This window comes from Phyllostomus hastatus, unplaced genomic scaffold (assembly GCF_019186645.2).
Source record: "Phyllostomus hastatus isolate PE091 unplaced genomic scaffold, TTU_PhHast_1.1 phas_scaffold_114, whole genome shotgun sequence".
Taxonomy (NCBI): Eukaryota; Metazoa; Chordata; class Mammalia; order Chiroptera; family Phyllostomidae; genus Phyllostomus; species Phyllostomus hastatus.
Window position 1 is genome coordinate 5,265,518 of NW_025334006.1, and position 16,738 is coordinate 5,282,255.

General features: G+C 45.9%; 1 protein-coding gene and 1 pseudogene across 5 annotated transcripts in view; both read right to left on the reverse strand.

Moving 5' to 3' along the window:
• CALD1 (caldesmon 1) overlaps window positions 1-16,738 on the reverse strand; it is a 193,430-nt gene that overhangs the window by 59,587 nt on the left and 117,105 nt on the right. The gene's annotated exons all lie outside the window — the stretch shown is intronic.
• LOC123829679 lies at window positions 3,321-16,497 on the reverse strand (annotated as a pseudogene).

Sequence of the window (16,738 nt, forward strand, 5' to 3'; positions counted from 1 at the left end):
TAAAATCAATAAAATCTTTTTTTTTTTTTAAAGAAGACCGCAATGTAACAGAGGTAACCCATCCATTAAAAAGTTGTCCGGGGTAACGAGGTTTCTTTCTTGCTCTACATACATTCTAGACAAAGAAGAATACAGAAAGCAAGGATCTATGACTATGCCTTTCCCATAGTGTGGCTCTAATGCCCTGATTCTCACGACCAGTACTGGTTAGCTACTGCACACGACCACATGCCCATGCTGAAGCCCAGAATGCCACCATGGTGCTCTTAAAGAAATACCTTTCAAGGACATCTTGACTCCATTCACTCCGTTTCTCTGTTCATCAAAGATTTATGATAACCTGTGATTTGGTACCTGTCCTCCTCTCCCCACTCCCTCAAAAGTGAGGACCCTGTATACATGGTGAAGACTGGTAATTTTGCCAGTTATATTTTCTGTTCATTAAGAAGTTAACATTAGCATTGTATTTTGAAAGAAATTTCTCAGTCATATCATCCTGTTGTTGCCACAGAAAGCAATTTCACCTTGTAGGACATGAACTTGGCTGAATATTAAAAGAAAAGCCAAAACATCAAGGGGAACACTTTGTAAAGTATATGATTGTCTGACCACTATTCTGTACAGCTGAAACCAAGTACAAAATAATATTGAAAGTAAACTGTAATTAAAAACTAAAAATAAAAGATGCAAAGAAAAAGCCAAACAAAGAAGCCTGTATTAACTAAATTTAGTTGCTGAGGGACGAATACCTTGCATCAACACAGAGAAAACATTAAAAATATATCTTCACTATTTATGACTTTGAAATGGATACGTGGTTTTTCAATTACTTGGCTGAGAATTTCACCCCTCACACGCATGGGAAATAAAGTTTAAACAATACCCGTGTGTCTGGAAGTTGATGTTGATGGAAACGAAAGCACAATTCTCTACTGTTATGGTAAAAACAAATGAATTGAACCTACAGTTCATTCCTTCCCGAGAAGGAACCTGTCCGACTTGTTTCGGACATATAGTACGTTCTTTAAAGGTTTCAAAATGTCAGAAAGAAACGGAGCCGGGCTCTGCCATCTGGAAGCTGGGTGACAGAATAGAAGATGCATTTAGAGCAGTGGCTCTCAACCTTCACTGCGTGTTCGAATCGCCCGAGGGAGCTTCTAAAGTGCCACCCCCTGCCCAGGCTGCGTCCCAGACCAATTAGATCAGATCTAGGCATTAAGGCTCCCCGAGTGATCCCAGTCTTCAGCCGGGTTGAGAAACACTGATTCACAGTGAGTGAACAGTCCCAGCCAGAGGCAATTATGTCAAAAGCAGTGAGACTCATTCAGAACACAGAGTGCAGAGAGGAGTCATAGGCAAGCAGTTAGTTAGAGGTCAGAGTGGATATAAAAGAAGCCACTCATGTTTAGGACCTTAAATGCCAGGCTCTTTTTGCTTCTTTTATTTTCTGTAATTGGGTTATATTGATATTTACATGCAGAAAGTAGCTGTTACTCAATCTTGTTGTGCAGATAATATTTTTGAACTTATTAAACGTCGGTGAAATACACTGGGTGGTATAGCTGTTGTTCTCTCCACGTCCGAATTTGACTGTGTCTCACACCAACCTTCCTTCGCTGGGGGCAGCCCCTTGGAGTGGTAGAGGATTTAACCTATAACCTCAACCTCCTTGTGTGATGAAAACATCATATAACCCCCAACTTCCATCTTTCCCCCATCATCGTGGATGAAGTCTGTCAGGACGCTACTCTCAGAGCTCAGCTGCGGATCCACGAGAAAACCATTCCTCAAGTCTGTTTCATGGAATGTGAAGAGGAGAAAGAGGAAAAAAACAAGGTCGGGAGCCGGCCAAACCCATGAGGTACCTGCCAAACCACACCTTATCCTTCTCAATCAGCAGAAATATCGTCCGCCGCTGGACTCCTCTGACCTCACCAGCGGGAGTGTGTTCATTCCCTTATTAGGACACTGGCAGTGGCGAGAGAGGCTGCTTGCTCGTGTCAGGGGCCCAGGAGTGGCTTCCACAACATGTGCAGCTCATCAAAAACGAGAAGAGGGTAACAGCCACTGAGGGAGGAGGCTGGAAAAATTCAATCCTCTCTGTATGGAGGACAATCTGTTTTGGTAGGCCACAATTATGGTTTTGGATTAAAGAAGACATTTTTTTTAAAAAGGCCAAACCCCAAAAAACCCAAAGCTAATATATTTTTTTTAAGTGCATTTTTTGGGGAAGGGTGTCTTTGCCTCAGAAAGGCAGTCAAGGAATTTCAAGTTGAATGTTCTGGGGAGTTGAATAGATGGCCGATGAGTAGTACCTGGTCTTCCACTTTAAGGAGGGCGGGGCTTGGGTATTCTCTCCCAGTTCTACAGCAAACGCCTGAACCTAGAGGTGTCCTTTTCTTTTCTTTTTTTTTTTAAATCTGGAATAAAATAAAGCCCTGTCCCCTTTCTGTATTTCCGCTTCTTATCTGTTTATAGGGGCCCCCTCTCCCAGCGCTAGTCCTCATCCGAGCTTACCGCCTCTTTCTTATCTCGCATGGTAGCACCATCCATTCACACCTGGCTTCTTTCTAGGATGCTGGAGTAGCTTCCACGTCGAAACAAGAGCCTCCCTGTTATGACCTGTGTCGGCAGGGCTGTCCTGTTCATCCCATCCTGTTTGGTGCCTCAGCAGTTTTCAGAGCCAATTCACGAACTCACACCCATTCCAGCAATAACGGCTGGCAATTCTAACTCTCTAGAATTTTCAAAACTCTGCCATCACGGACAAGCTCTGATTTCACTGCTAGACTACCAGGGAGACAGATGCTGTTACCATCCCCACATCACAGATGAAGGAATCCCCCTGGTTCCTCTACACGAGCGAGGGGTCTTCGGGCCCCCGGGAGACTGCAGGAGGCCCCAGGATTCACATCACTCCTCTGGGCCCGGGCTGCTGCTGACAACTAACTCGGCTGAAGCTGACTCCTTGCTCAGGTGTAGGTGACATTTCTAAAGCTAAAAAATCAAACACAACAGCCACTGTCTGTTTAAAAATAAACAGTAACACTGGTCATTTAAAAAAATTAAAGAGGAATGTATTAGGCCAGCCAACCTTGACTTTGAATGAGTGAAGCAAACAAGTAAGTTGTTTAAACGGGTGAGGATGCTTATTCAATGGTGATAATTCTCATCGGGGCAGGACTTCTTAGGTGCTAGGCAATCGACAGGATGCATCTCCTGTAATTCTTATAACAGCATCAAATAGATATGATTATTCTGTTGTTGTTTTTTTCCAGAAACAGGATTTTTAAAAATTTGTCACCATTAAGTGTCTGAATTTAAACAGACTCGTGGACTGGGGGCTCGTCTCCATCAGCTCGTTCGACTTCAGGGCCTGTCTCACCCCTAGGAGCTTTTCCAGAACTGCTGCCCCCACCACGAAGCTCCAGTTTTCCCAGTTCCAACTTGGGCTTCGTCAGCATTTTGACTTTTCTAACCAAGACCTCACGGGGCAGATAAATAGATTGGCGAGCCTTTTCTGTGTCTTTCCCAGTGCGATCTGGGATCAGTTTATTAATCACTTCTTTCAAGTCATTTGTCGGCACCTCCCGGGTCATGATTCCATCATCTCCTTCTGGGTTTGGCGGACCTGCTGATGCTGAGTGTGAAAGGTCTTTTGGATCCGATAGTTGGCAGTTTTTAGTAAAACCAACACAGAATAGACGGAGCAAATGCCCATCGGCAGTCTTGACTTCAACATGAGCGTCAGGCATGGTCTGCCATGTTTTGACCACGGAGCACATTTTGTCATGGATAAGATCCATGCCATGGAAATTAGTCAGGCAGTTTTTGCCCTGAACATCCTCAGTAATTAGCTTGAATTTTCTAAATGCAACTTCATCATTCTGCAGATCAGCTAAGTTCTCTTCAAAAACACGACCCTGGGGACCATCAGATGCAGTTTGGGTTCCCTGCGTTCTTGTGACTAGTGTTTTTCCGGTATTTCTTATTTTGAACGTGGCTGGTGCTCTTACACCACACCACACCACACCAATCTTCCTTAGAAAATGGATCGAGCACTTTCTTCCTGGCTCCCTTTCTAGACGCGATTATTCTTATTTGAAGTCTAGATGAGCAAACCCAGCACAAATCACTTGCCCAGGGTTACTTGAGTAGTATTTTAGCGACCAGGGGGCTGACCCCAAAGTCTAGGCTGTTTGCCTCGCTACAACATAGCACATCTACTTCTCCCCACATCTCAGTTCTTTGACTTGGACAGGACAAGATTTGGAAGTTAAGATACGGAGAAGTTCAGCATTATTTAAATAATTTATTTTCTTTTAGTTGACATAAGAAAAGTCATGGGATAGTATTAACAACGCAATGAGAGGAGCTGCTACTTGTTTGGAAGTCCAGGTCTCCCTCCCCCTGGGGGAAGGGGCACGCTCATCGCCTCTTCCTAGGGCCCGGGAGGCAGTGTGTAGTCCCCTGGACCGGTTCTTTAAGGCTAATGAGTCATGAAAGTTCAAAGGCCCTCTCCAGCCCACTCCTCTCACCCCCTCTAGCCCTGTCCTGCCAGGGGGAGAGCTTGCTCACCAGGCAGGATCTGATGTCATGTAATAATTGCTGCCAGATTCTCCCACTCAGAGACCAGAGGTGAGACTGTGAGAGCCCAGGCAGGGAGTAACATCCGTTAAGTGTTAGGCTGGGAGGGAGCGAGGGAGCTACCAGGAGCCAGCTTGGAGCAGGCCCAGAGCCAGGAGCCAGTCAACACACACACACACACACACACACACACACCCGGGCAGGGAGGAGGTGGGCCAGTCAATCAACCTCTCAGGCCTCATCTTCCTCATCAGTAAATGGAGGTAATGGGACTTACATATCTCGGAGTGTTGTGGAAGGGTTCAATGCATTCATACTTGCAAAGGACTTAGAACAGCGTTTAGCACATAGTAAGCACTAAGGGAGTGTTAACTATTTTTATTATTTTTATTATTATCATTACTGTTATGATCCTTGTCCTTTCCTCCTCCTCCTCATATGGGAAGTAGATCCTGTGTGTCCCTGTCTCCCAGGGTCTGCTGCTCTGTCCCAGCAAGAAGGGGAGGATCGGGCAAAAAGGCTTTTCCGACTCAAAGATCTTCAGCTCCCTTTCACTGAAAACGTTAACACCAGAGGAGACTGGGAAATGCAAAATAAATGTAGGGGAAATTCTTATTTATTTATTGTTGGTATTCCCTTATTCTTCCTGTGTTGACTATCTTTTCTCTCTCTCTCTCTTTTTTTTTGGAGGGGGGAGGAGCTGTACCTCAAACTTCCAAAAAAATGCAATGCCTTTTACCTCACATTTGTTGTCTCTCTCTTATTCCAGGTCACCTCTCGTTGAAAGGTAGATGGAAACTTATCATCAGACAACCTGATCTTTTTTTTTTAAAGAATTTATTTATTTATTTTTAGAGAGGGAAGGGAGGAGGAGAGAGAGAGAGAGAAACATCAATGTGCAGTTGCTGAGGGCTGTGTCCTGCAACCCAGGCATGTGCCCTGACTGGGAATCGAACCTGCGATGCTTCAGTTCGCAGCCTGAGCTCAATCCACTGAGCTACGCCAGCCAGGGCCAGCCTGATCTTCTTATGCCGAAATATGCATGTGTCCTGCTGGACGAAGATAATCTCCTTCTCTATTCTCCTTTGGGGCTGGCTGAAACCCCAGACTTAGTGGGGAGCTGGTGGGTCAGAGCTCTACGTGTGGAGGTGGGTCTCTCTCAGCAGAGTGGTGTCAGACAGACTGCCTGTCCTCGGAGTATCCACGTGTCCCCACCGTCCCGATATCTTTCGGCCAGCTGGCATTCGAATTGGACTCAAGAATCATCCCACTTATGGCTTATGAATTAAGCTATGAAATGCTATGTGAAAGTACTTGAAATCTTTCAGTACTTGTTAGGGGTTGAATTGTGTCCTTTAAAACTGATACGTTGACGACCCATCTCCTGGTACCTCTGAATGTGATCTTGTTTGGAAATGAGGCCTTTACAGAGGGAATCGGGTGATGAGGAGAGGCCCATTAGAGAGAGTGGGCCTTCTTCCAATATGACCGGTGTCCTGATCGAAGGGGAAAGTTTGGACCCAGGAACAGACACGCATGTAGGGCAGATGATATGAAGAAACACAGAGAAAATGTCATGTGAAGGCAGAGGACTGGAGTGACAAATCCATATGCAAAACGGCGCAAGTAGCCAGCAAACCACCAGAGGCTACGGGAGAGGCACGGAGCAGACTCTTCCCACAGCCTTCAGGGAGAAGCAACCCTGCCTGTGACTTTGAGATACCCAGTATGCAGGACTCTGTTACCGCAGCCCTAGGAAACTAATGCAGTACTCAGTTTAAGGGTCGAATGGTTCTACTTTGCTAATATAATTTTTTCCTAACAGCTTCTAGCACCTTCTGCTGCCTGCTTAGGTGAGTGGTTCCTTACATGGAGCCAGTAGCCCATCTGATATATGAAGATGTTGCAATTTGTACCTTTGCTCTCTCCTATGCTCAGTTTCCGCCTTGGCTGTGTTCCTTTTGCTCATCTGGCCCTTGGGGATCCTGGCTGGAGATGTACCCTTGGCTCTGAGCTGGGCTCATGACGCTCTGGCCTTCTTAGGCTCCGAGGACAGCCAGGTGACAGAGCCTCCGTTCCCTGGGTGGAGGGGACATTTCCCAGGATGTCCTTCCCAGCCCATAAACTTTTAGGAGAGACAGACTCATAATACTTCCCTAGGTCAAATTCAAAGTTTAAGGAGCATCAGAAATTTTAAAATGTGTACAGGGGAGGGAAAGTGAGTGGAAAATAAGTCTTTCCTGTGATACCAGCTCCTTGTAGACCTGGGGCGGTCCCTTCTATGACTTGAAGGGTGTTTCCCTGGGCATGACTGGAGACTGTCCATGCTCCCGGGCGCACTTCTCTCTGTGAGATGAAAGGAAGAGTCCCGGCCAGTGCCTGAGTCTAAGGAGCCCTTTCCCTGCTGTGGTTAGGAAGTGTCCACTATGCACCTAACTGATATCAGAACGTCACTCCCACACTAGGCCTCCCTGGGGTGTACAGGTTTGCCCTGTGCGTGGAGGTGAGGGTCAGGATTGCTGCATTGAATTCTAGTCTGTGTGTCCATGTTATGGGAGGAACTGTGCCCTTTCCAAAAATACGTTGCGGTTCTAACCTCTAGGACCTCAGGATGGGACCTTATTTGGAGATAAGACCTTTACACACATAACTGAACTGAGATGAGGTCATTAGCCGGGAGCCTGATCCCCCACGACTGGCGTCCTTGGAAAAAGGGGAAACGTGGATGCACAGGGAAGACGCTGTGACACAGGGAGAAGGTCACGTGAAGGGATGGGAGCGCTGGAGCTTTGCTGCCAGGACCTGGCGGAGGCAGGATTCTCCCCTTACAGAAGCCAGAGGGAGCATGGCCCTGCTGACACCTTGACTTCAGGCTTCTCGCCTCTAGAGCTGTGAGACAGTAAGTTTCTGTGGTTCTAAGCCACTCAGTTGCCAGGAGTTTGTTACAGCGGCCCCAGAGGATTACCGTATTTTGCCATATATAATGCGCACCCATGTTTTTGGCCCACATATTTGAGGGAAAAATAAGGATGCTCATTACCCATGGGTGGTTCTCATTCTGTATCTATATAAATGTTTTTAATTCTTTTGTTTATGCTTATGTGTTAAAAGTGTAACTCTAGAGAGCAGTAACAATATCCATATGTTTAAAAATAAATGCTAGAGTTCCTTTATAATGCAAAAAACAGTATCTAAATATAAATAAATAAATAAATAAATAATTGGATTAATAAATTAAAACAAAAGATTTTTCCCGCTGAAAGTTTGGGCCAACAACATGGCTGTGCATTATATACGGCAAAATACAGTGATACAGCTCTCAGTGATTATCTGAAAGCCACCTTGGGCTCACCTCCTGGGCACCCAGTTCACGCCAAGCATTACCATTGTCAGTCATCACCCCCATTCCCCCCAACACCCTTTTGAGCATTTACTAAGTGCCAGGCACTGTTCTAAGCACTTTACATACATTTTCCTCTTTTTGTAGACAAATAAACTAAGAAACCCAGGGAAAATTAGTAACTTGCTCAAAGGCATGCAGTTAATAAGATGCTACGACTAGAATCTGAACCCAAGTTTACCTGGAGTTCAAAGTCAGTATTCTGAATTTGTACCCTCCTCCCCTGTCAAGGCAACTTAAAGACTGGTGGCATCCAAATCTCTGGCCAACAAATCTTTACTTCTTACTGCATTCTCCTTCAAAGCGTCTCTAGTTTAGGCTGACTACAAAAAATAGTAATTCTTTATTTTGCCTCAAAAGCCCATTTTCAGTGCGTTTCATTTAGCAACAGAGTTACTCAAAGGGTGGCAGTACGGGTGGTCACTTTTAAGCAGTAAGTCAATGGAACAACTAAAACCTGAGATGAAGACCTCCTCTGATTTTTCAAAAGTAAATGGATGTTTTCATGATTCCCTGTCAATCACAACTTGAATTTAGCAGCCTTTCGCCCCCTCAGTCGCCATGTTGGCCTAAGATATCAAGCCATCTCTCTTCTGGGGTCCTTCGGAAGGCCAGTGAAAAAGGAAGGAACAGGTAGAAAATGTAAAAGGGATTCGACAGCCCCTGCGGTTTATGCACTTTCACCTGGCTGGTTCCTTCCATGCTCACCAAACGTGCACCGCAAGTGTTCTACTCATTCTTTGCAAGTGGAGAAACTTAGGAGCAGAGAAATGAGTGTGCTGTGCAAAGTTACACACTGTGTCACGAGTGAGGGGCACACGCGATGTGGGAGTCAGGGGGTCCTGCCCTGGTTTCTCATCTGTCACAACGTGCCCATTTTGCACTGCGAGAGGAGGTGCGTCTGGCCGACAGAAGTACTGAGACCGCCTTTCCCACCAGCAGTGCTACTTCACCCCAGAAAGACCCCTTCAGAGCAAGCGGAGGTGAGCCTCAGCTTCCTCCTTAAAGCCATTCCTCCTGCTCCAAAGGCTCAGGCTCGCTAACCTGCCTGGGCCTCACTTTTTTAAAAAAGTTGCTGGAGCAGTCTTTTTCAAGTAAATTCGCAGGCATATCGTAACAATGTGTTAAATAGCTGTGAAAATTATCTACAAAAGCTACCAATGTCATGGAATCCCATTAAGGCTAGGTTTTTAAAAAACTACTTAAAACTGTTTGCATTTTATGTATTTTTCTCTGGAAACCGTGCAGGGTAGTTACGGGCTGTGGCCTTTGGTGGGGTATCGCTGGTCTGCGTAAAGAATGTTTTCACTCTTTAAAGAGCAAAAGTGGCCAACTGATTTCCTTCTCTTCAGGGTGAATATAGTTCTTATCTTTTTATGTTACTACTTTACATTTCCTCTACTGCACACAAGGGGAGTGATTTGGAGCATCGGGTTCTGGAAAAGGTGAGTGTAGATACTGCTCGTAAGGACAGAAGCAGTCATGGGAAGGTAAAGAAAAGACAGGGAGCCCTGGCTGGCGTAGCTCAGTGGACTGAGTGCGGGCTGCGAACCAAAGTGTCGCAGGTTCGATTCCCAGTCAGGGTACATGACTGGGTTGCAGGCTATGACCCCCAGCAACCGCACATTGATGTTTCTCTCTCTCTTTCTCCCTCCCTCTCTAAAAATAAAATCTTTTAAAAAAAAGACAAGACAGGGGGAGCTAATGCAGCAGGCAGAACTAATGTAGCGGGCAGAACGAGCCTCAAAAAGACGTGTCTAGCGGGGCTGAGGCCCCAGGGAAGAGCTCACCCGCATAGCAAAGATCCCACAAAGATACCAGGGCTTGAATGAAACATTCTAATCAGCATCTGCATGGCACGACGTTTACAATACAGTTATAAAGAAAAGGTGAAAGATCAGTAATAAGAGTACCCTATTTTTTTCTACAAGTTTATACCTCTTCATAAAAGTAACTCCTTTTACTAGTCGCTTTTGCTTAATGTCAGTTGTTTTAAATAAAAAGTGGTCTTAAAAACAGTGGGAATTAGTGTTTATAAATCCAGTGAGCTGGAGTAGATACTATCAGGCACGGCAGACTCCTTCAAACCTGGCTCATGCGTTAAAAGCCCACCGACCACCTACTGGCTTCCTTGATTTTATAGCCAGAAGAAGTATGTAAGGGCAGAGGAGTGAGGATGACCTGGCTGAGCTTCTTAAAACACAAACCTAGTTACGACATCGCAAACAAATGCCATTCTGAGATTTTTATTTCTGAAGTTGCATAATATGAGAGTCCCTGCAAGAATCTCTTCCCCACTCTACGAAAACAAGTGGTCTAAGTTGCTTCTCTGACACGAAACATTAACTGGGAAAAAAATAAGGCTCTTGAATAATGACGTGCATTTGTCTTGCACTTAATGTTTTCCCGTGTACTTGAAGGCGAGTCATTTTAACGGACAGCCTTACCCCCGGGGAGAGTCGCAGCAGGCAGGCATGTCTCTCCGTTCTGTAGCTGGGCTGGAGAAAGGTGGAGGGGCTTCCCATCTTCCCACTGGATGGAGGATGGAGCTCACGGGGCTCGTGACTGAAGGAGCCAGGCCCAGAGCCAGGGCCTCTGATTCCCCCGCCCCAGAAGGAAGGCTTCTCCTTCACCCTCCAGGCTGACCCCTGACCCCGGCAGCAGGCAGCCAGTGCCCTCACTGGCTAGCAGAGCTTCCTAAACTGCTGCTCAGGAGGCGGGGACCAGCGTAGCAGCAAGATTATGCAGTACAGCCCTGGCTGGCATAGCTCAGTGGATTGAGCTTAGGCTGCAAACCAAAGTGTTGCAGGTTCGATTCCCAGTCAGGGTACATGCCTGGGTTGCAGGCCACGGCCCCCAGCAACCGCACATTGATGTCTCTCTCTCTCTTTCTCCCTCCCTTCCTTCTCTAAAAATAAAAATAAATAAATTAAAAAAAAAGATTATGCAGTACATTTAGCAGTTTTCAAACCTTGGTTTGCAACTCCCGAAGTCTATTTAGTAGGTCATGACCACCATGTTTTAATGAAATAAAAAAAGAGTATAGAAAATATCAGAAGGCAGGAAATTAGATCAAAAATATATCTGTATCCCTACATTATTGTATTTGTTTGGCCAAAAAGTTTGTTTGATTTTTTCTGTACAATGGCTCTAGTAGAGCTTAGTGGTCTTTAACTTCACCCGGAACAATTTTGTTAGATTGTACCGTGACAGCTGTCACATCAGCTCGCATTTAAAAAAACTTAACCAAATTGGTGATTTTCTGTGCAGCCATTTTAATATTGAAGATGGAAGGAAATAGGCAACACTTTTGGCATATCCTGCTTTATCGTTTCAAGAAAGGTAAAAACACAACTGAAGCACACAAAAAGATTCATGCTGTGTATGGAGAAGGTGCTGTGACTGATTGAACGTGTCAAAAGTGGTTTGTGAAGTTTTGGGCTGGGGAGTTCTTGCTGGACAATGCCCCATGGTCAGGTAGACCGGTTGAAGTTATTAGCGATCACATAGAGTCATTGAGAACAATCAGCGTTATACCAAGTAGGTGGCAGCGGACATACTCAAAATATCCAGATCAATAAAGTTATTGGTGAAAATGAAAAAAAAAAACAAAACAGACTTTTTGGCCAAGCCAATAGCATGATTCACAATAGTTAGGGTGAATAAATTAAAAATTGTGTATAAACACACATATATACATAGTGTATACTTAGATACATATGATAGTGTACATGATGGAATATTATTCAGCCTTATGAAAGAATGAAATCCTGCTGTTTGCAATGTGGATGCATCTAGAGGCCACTACACAAAGTGGTAAAAGCCAGGTAGAAAAGAGCAAATAATGTAGATATCACTTATATGTAGAATTAAAAGTACAAACGTCAACCTAGAATGCTTTTTCCAGGGGCTGGGAGTTTGGGTTTGGGGAAATAGGGAGAGGCTGGTAAAGGGCACAAACTTTCAGTGATGAGATGAATAAAGGCTGAGAATCTAATGTACAGGACAGTGGCTGTAGCTGAAAATACTGTATCGTATAACTGGAATGTGCTAAGAGATTAGAACTTAACTGATCCCATCAAAACACAAAGACAGAAAAAAAATAAAGGTAAATACAAGAGGCGATGGATGTGTTAATGAACTTAATGGTGGGACTCCTTTCACAATGCATAGACAATATCAAATCATCACACTGCACGCTTTAATGATAAAGCTAAAATATACCAGGGGGCATGGTACACAGCAAGAGTGAGCACCGTTTTGTGACATATTTGTTTCAAATGCATACGTGTAAGGATATGGTACTGAATCATAAAATAAACCTAAGTTTATTAAATTCAAGATTATTTTCACTGAAATAGAAGCTAAAAGAAACTTGCATTTCCTCCAGAGGTTCGGAGGCAAAAAGCAAGCAGGAAGAGGCTGATGTAGCGAATGCTTGATCAGGTGGCTGAACCGGGTCTGAGGGCACCCACAGCCCGAAATGGAGCTAGGGACGCTGCCGGCGGAGGTGGAGGGGGACAGGCGGCAGATGCCTGCCGTGGGTGGGAAGCTAGAAGGCCAGATAATCATAAAGCCGGAGCCTGTGTTTCGTCTTTTTTTATGTTTTTTTGGTGCCTAATCCAGCAGCACTAACTGGCACTGGAAAACCCTTCACGAATATTTGCGGAATGAATGCACAGAAATGAGTGAGGTTTACAGATCGTTTTAAGGCTCCTCTTAAAAATTCAATTAGGCTTGGAAATGAATCCAGACAGTCCCGCCTTTATGGAAAGTTTGCTTCCAAGACTTTAATTTGCAAGTTAGTGTTTGGAACTTCAAACATTACACATGGCAGCTGGGACCTCCGGCCGGCCCTCAACCACCTTTCTGGACCAGAGACACAGCTGCAGCTAGGACCGAGAAGTGAAACTGTGTTTTTTTTTTTTTTTTTTTATGGGGGAAAAAACACATCCTCACTGGTCCAGTCAGAAAGGCCAGCAGCACACTGGCCTCCAGAGGTCAAAGGAACGCCTCTCCACCCCCTCCCACCCCCGACTCCTCTTGCTGCACCAGACCTGCAGCTGCAAAGCCATTTTCAATGAGCTGGGAAGGACATGAGAAGCAGCATGATGTGGGCGCTCCTTTCAAGCACAGGCACAGGTCAATGGGAAGGAGAGGGAAAGAGAAATGAGCAATGCAAATGGCATCAACATGGAGGGAAAGGCCTGGGGCCGCCAAGCACAGGCCGGAGTGCTTGTGGCCAGCTGGCCAGGACGACACACAGAGAAAGCCGAGACTCCCTCCCTAGGTTCTGGGGTCACCAGGACACGGGCGATTCAACAATATTATCTGCAGAGTTCCTAGTAGACATGAAGCACAATGGCCTGTTTCACCGCTGTTCTTTCTTATTTTTCATCTATACATTGCCAGTCATAATTTCACCCTTCACCAGGTAAGACATCCAAAAAATCCAACTGTTTAAAACCAATCTTTGAACCTCAAAGTGAGTGGAACTGGCCAGTTTGGTATGTAAACCGAGAGTCCCAAAGTGTGCTTGCCCTTGACTTTGTCGGAGAGAAGGCCCCTCACTCCTCCTCCCCCGGACTGTTGGCTTTTACTTTGAACACCATTCTAACAAGCCGGGTTCACGGATATCTTTGGCTACGGCAGAAGAGAGAACGGGGTCCCCAGAGGTGGGTGCTGCCACAGCAATTAGAAGAGATAAAAGACACAAATAAGAAGATGGAGGACATCACTTAATAACTGTATCTGCTTTCGGATGGGAGTCTTGAGGTGTCAGCATTTCCCAGCATGATTTCAAAACCTGTGTTCATAGCGACAGTCCTCAGCACCTGGACAGTGTTTCAAAGGTGTAGTGGTATCTATTTTAAAGAAGGGAAAGAGAGTTTTAATGAAGTTTTTGTTTATTTTGTTACAAAACTCAGCATGCTAGAAAACTGTCATGCTCCATTGCCCGGTAAGATTGGATAATCCAGGTGTTCCTAGACTTTTTATAAGCTGAACATTTTTATGTACGTTTCTTCTGTCACGTCTGCTGAATCTTCTATAATTACGCCCATCATTTATTTCCCTGCCATGTCTTTATCTTAGTTTCCTCAGAAAACAGTAGGATGAACTAAATAATGTCCTATTTTTTTTAGATTCCAAGGTTTTAGAGTTTACATGCCCTTCCACATTCGCTTCACCGTGGCACAGGAATGAAACCTTTCATTCACAGGATGCGGCAAAGCATCCTTGTTTGGAAGAGGAAATTTAACTGTTCGTGGACTAAAGCAAGAGTATTTACAAGGAATCCAAAATCCTGACTCAAGAAGACTTTACTAGGGCTTTGGAAAAATGAGAAGAGCAGCAGCGAACATATTAGGCTACAGGTGGCAGAATCTCTCAGCCATGTAACCAGGAACAAATGAAGCAGCGCCTTTTCCGCTAAGAACTGGCTCGTCAGTCACACCTGCCCCTGAAGATAACATGGTTTGGGGTAGGTCTTCACATTCAGGAATTTTAATGTGCCTCATTAAAAACAACAACAAAAAAACAAATAAACCACTGCCAATCTTGCTCTGTAGGTGATGAAATGGATAATTATCTGATGCAAATGCAAAGGAATTTAAAATTCACTTCGCTGGGGACCTGTTTTGGCATTTAACCCGCTACTTCTTCCAAAACAAAAGGTGCAGAGGCTTCGCGTGCTCAAATGACCCACGTGAAAAATGTGACCTTGGCGAGCTGTTGCGTTTATCCAATAACAGGAAACTTAAAGGAAAGATTTGGAGCTTCAGCACCAGGCTGGAAACGGAAGATTCAAAGACTCAAAATGGTTCCTGCCCGCAAATGAATGACCATCTGTCTATTAGGGGGGTAGCAGGCTTGCTCACCGCTAACTTGAGTACGAGGCTAATAATAGGAGGAGGGACCAGGGTTATTAGGGTGGAGAGGAAAGAGGAACTGAGGAGGGCATGTGGAGGTAGGCAGCACTGGATCAGGGCCTTGAAGGGCAGGAAGGAAGTCAGGCGACATGGAGCTCCTCATCTCCCCCACACACCCCCCGCCACACCCCATCACTCCCCCCCACCTCACTCCCCATGCCTTCTCTCCCCAGGGACCCTAGGCACTCCACCAAAACTTCTCTGGACTCCTACGCCTCCGAGGAACAGTTCAGAAACCTAATCTTGTTTAATGCCTCCATTTCAGATAAGGAAACTGAGTCACAGGGGGTGCTGCCTGAGTAGGGAACTGAGGGAGCCAAGGAACGGAAGTGGCTTGTCTGGGATGAGCTTGGGGAACAAGGAGTGGTCCGGCTGGGCCAGAGGAGGGGGAGGGTGGAAGGGAAAAGAAATATTGAAGGCAGATTGTGGAGAACTTCAAAGGCGGGGGAGGTGGAGGCAGCAGGAACGGGCTGGGAAAGGCTAGAGAGACAGAGGCTGGGCCCAGAGGAGAGGGAACCACGATTGTGCAGTGGGCGGTGGAAACCGCTAAAATGCAGGAAATTCAGGTGAGCGGGGTGGGCGGGGCGGGGGGGGGAGTGAGAGAGACACAAAGAAAATGAACTGATAGAACTTTAGAACCACAAGCATGATGGACTGGGGGAAAAGTCAGAACCAGGAATGGAGAGAGAGACTCAGAGAGAGAGACAGACAGACAGACACGGAGAGAGGGCTCTCTCCCTAGCATTCCAGGCTGCGTGGTTGACCAGCTGTGTAGCTCTGGGCAAGCCCTTCACCACCACCAGCCCCTCCCTGCCATGGGCCTCAGTTTCCTCACTGGAAACAGAGGCATTGCATGAGATGTTTCTAGACTGTTTTATGGAGACCCGGGACTCCAAAGAAGTTTGTGTGGAGTGGGTGGGGAGAGAAGGGAGCCCCAGGGAGTGGGGTGGGGGTGAACCATGGGGCTGGCCTGGGGAGTGTCGTGGAGATGAGGTGCTCTGCACCCCAAACCACCTAGTTAACAGGCCATTTCCCTGATAGAACAGAATTCTCTGTAACATTAAATTTCTACAAGAAGCCCCCAAACAACCAAAAAACCCAACTAGTTTGATAACCACGGGACAATACAGATAACCTCTCCCACCCTTCGAGCTCACTAACTACACTTCCAGAAACTGGCTGTCCAAGAGACCTGCTAATAGAGTGGACGTGGGTCTCGTTTTCAGGACCCCGCTGAGTTCCTCTGTTTATTTGATTTACTGTTGCACAAATGCCGGAGCAACTGGAACAACAATGTCATGCTGACTCAGTGCCAAAACTCTCAAAAATGGGAAAGATTTACTGAAAGGCCCCTGGGTGTTCTTGCTCTCTCGAGGTACCTTTTTCTAAGACGCAGGGAGTTCTCCAGACCTCCTCAGCGCCAGTGTGAAAAGGTGCCCGGGCCGCGGGTACAAAAACCACAGGCTTCCACGACTGACTGCTGCCAGGCTTTGGGTAAGTCCAGTTACTGCCCTCGGTTCCCGTCTCTAGAATGAAAGCATCGCCGCAAACAAACCCAGGGGCCCCTTCGAGCGTCAACATTCCAGGATTTCATGATCCTAAACCTTGGAGCCTGTTATCTCAGCAATTCCCAGATCAATAGCATGTGCTCGGTCTCCCTCTGACACAGTCAGATGGTCAGTATATTAAGGGCTTTGGGCTGTTGACTTTAAGGATTGGGCAATGTGTGCTCCAGCCAAAATCTGAGTCCTGCAAATGGATCATTCTGAGCACAGGGCTCAGGTCTAAATTAACAGCAGATCTTGGGACAACACAAGGCTTT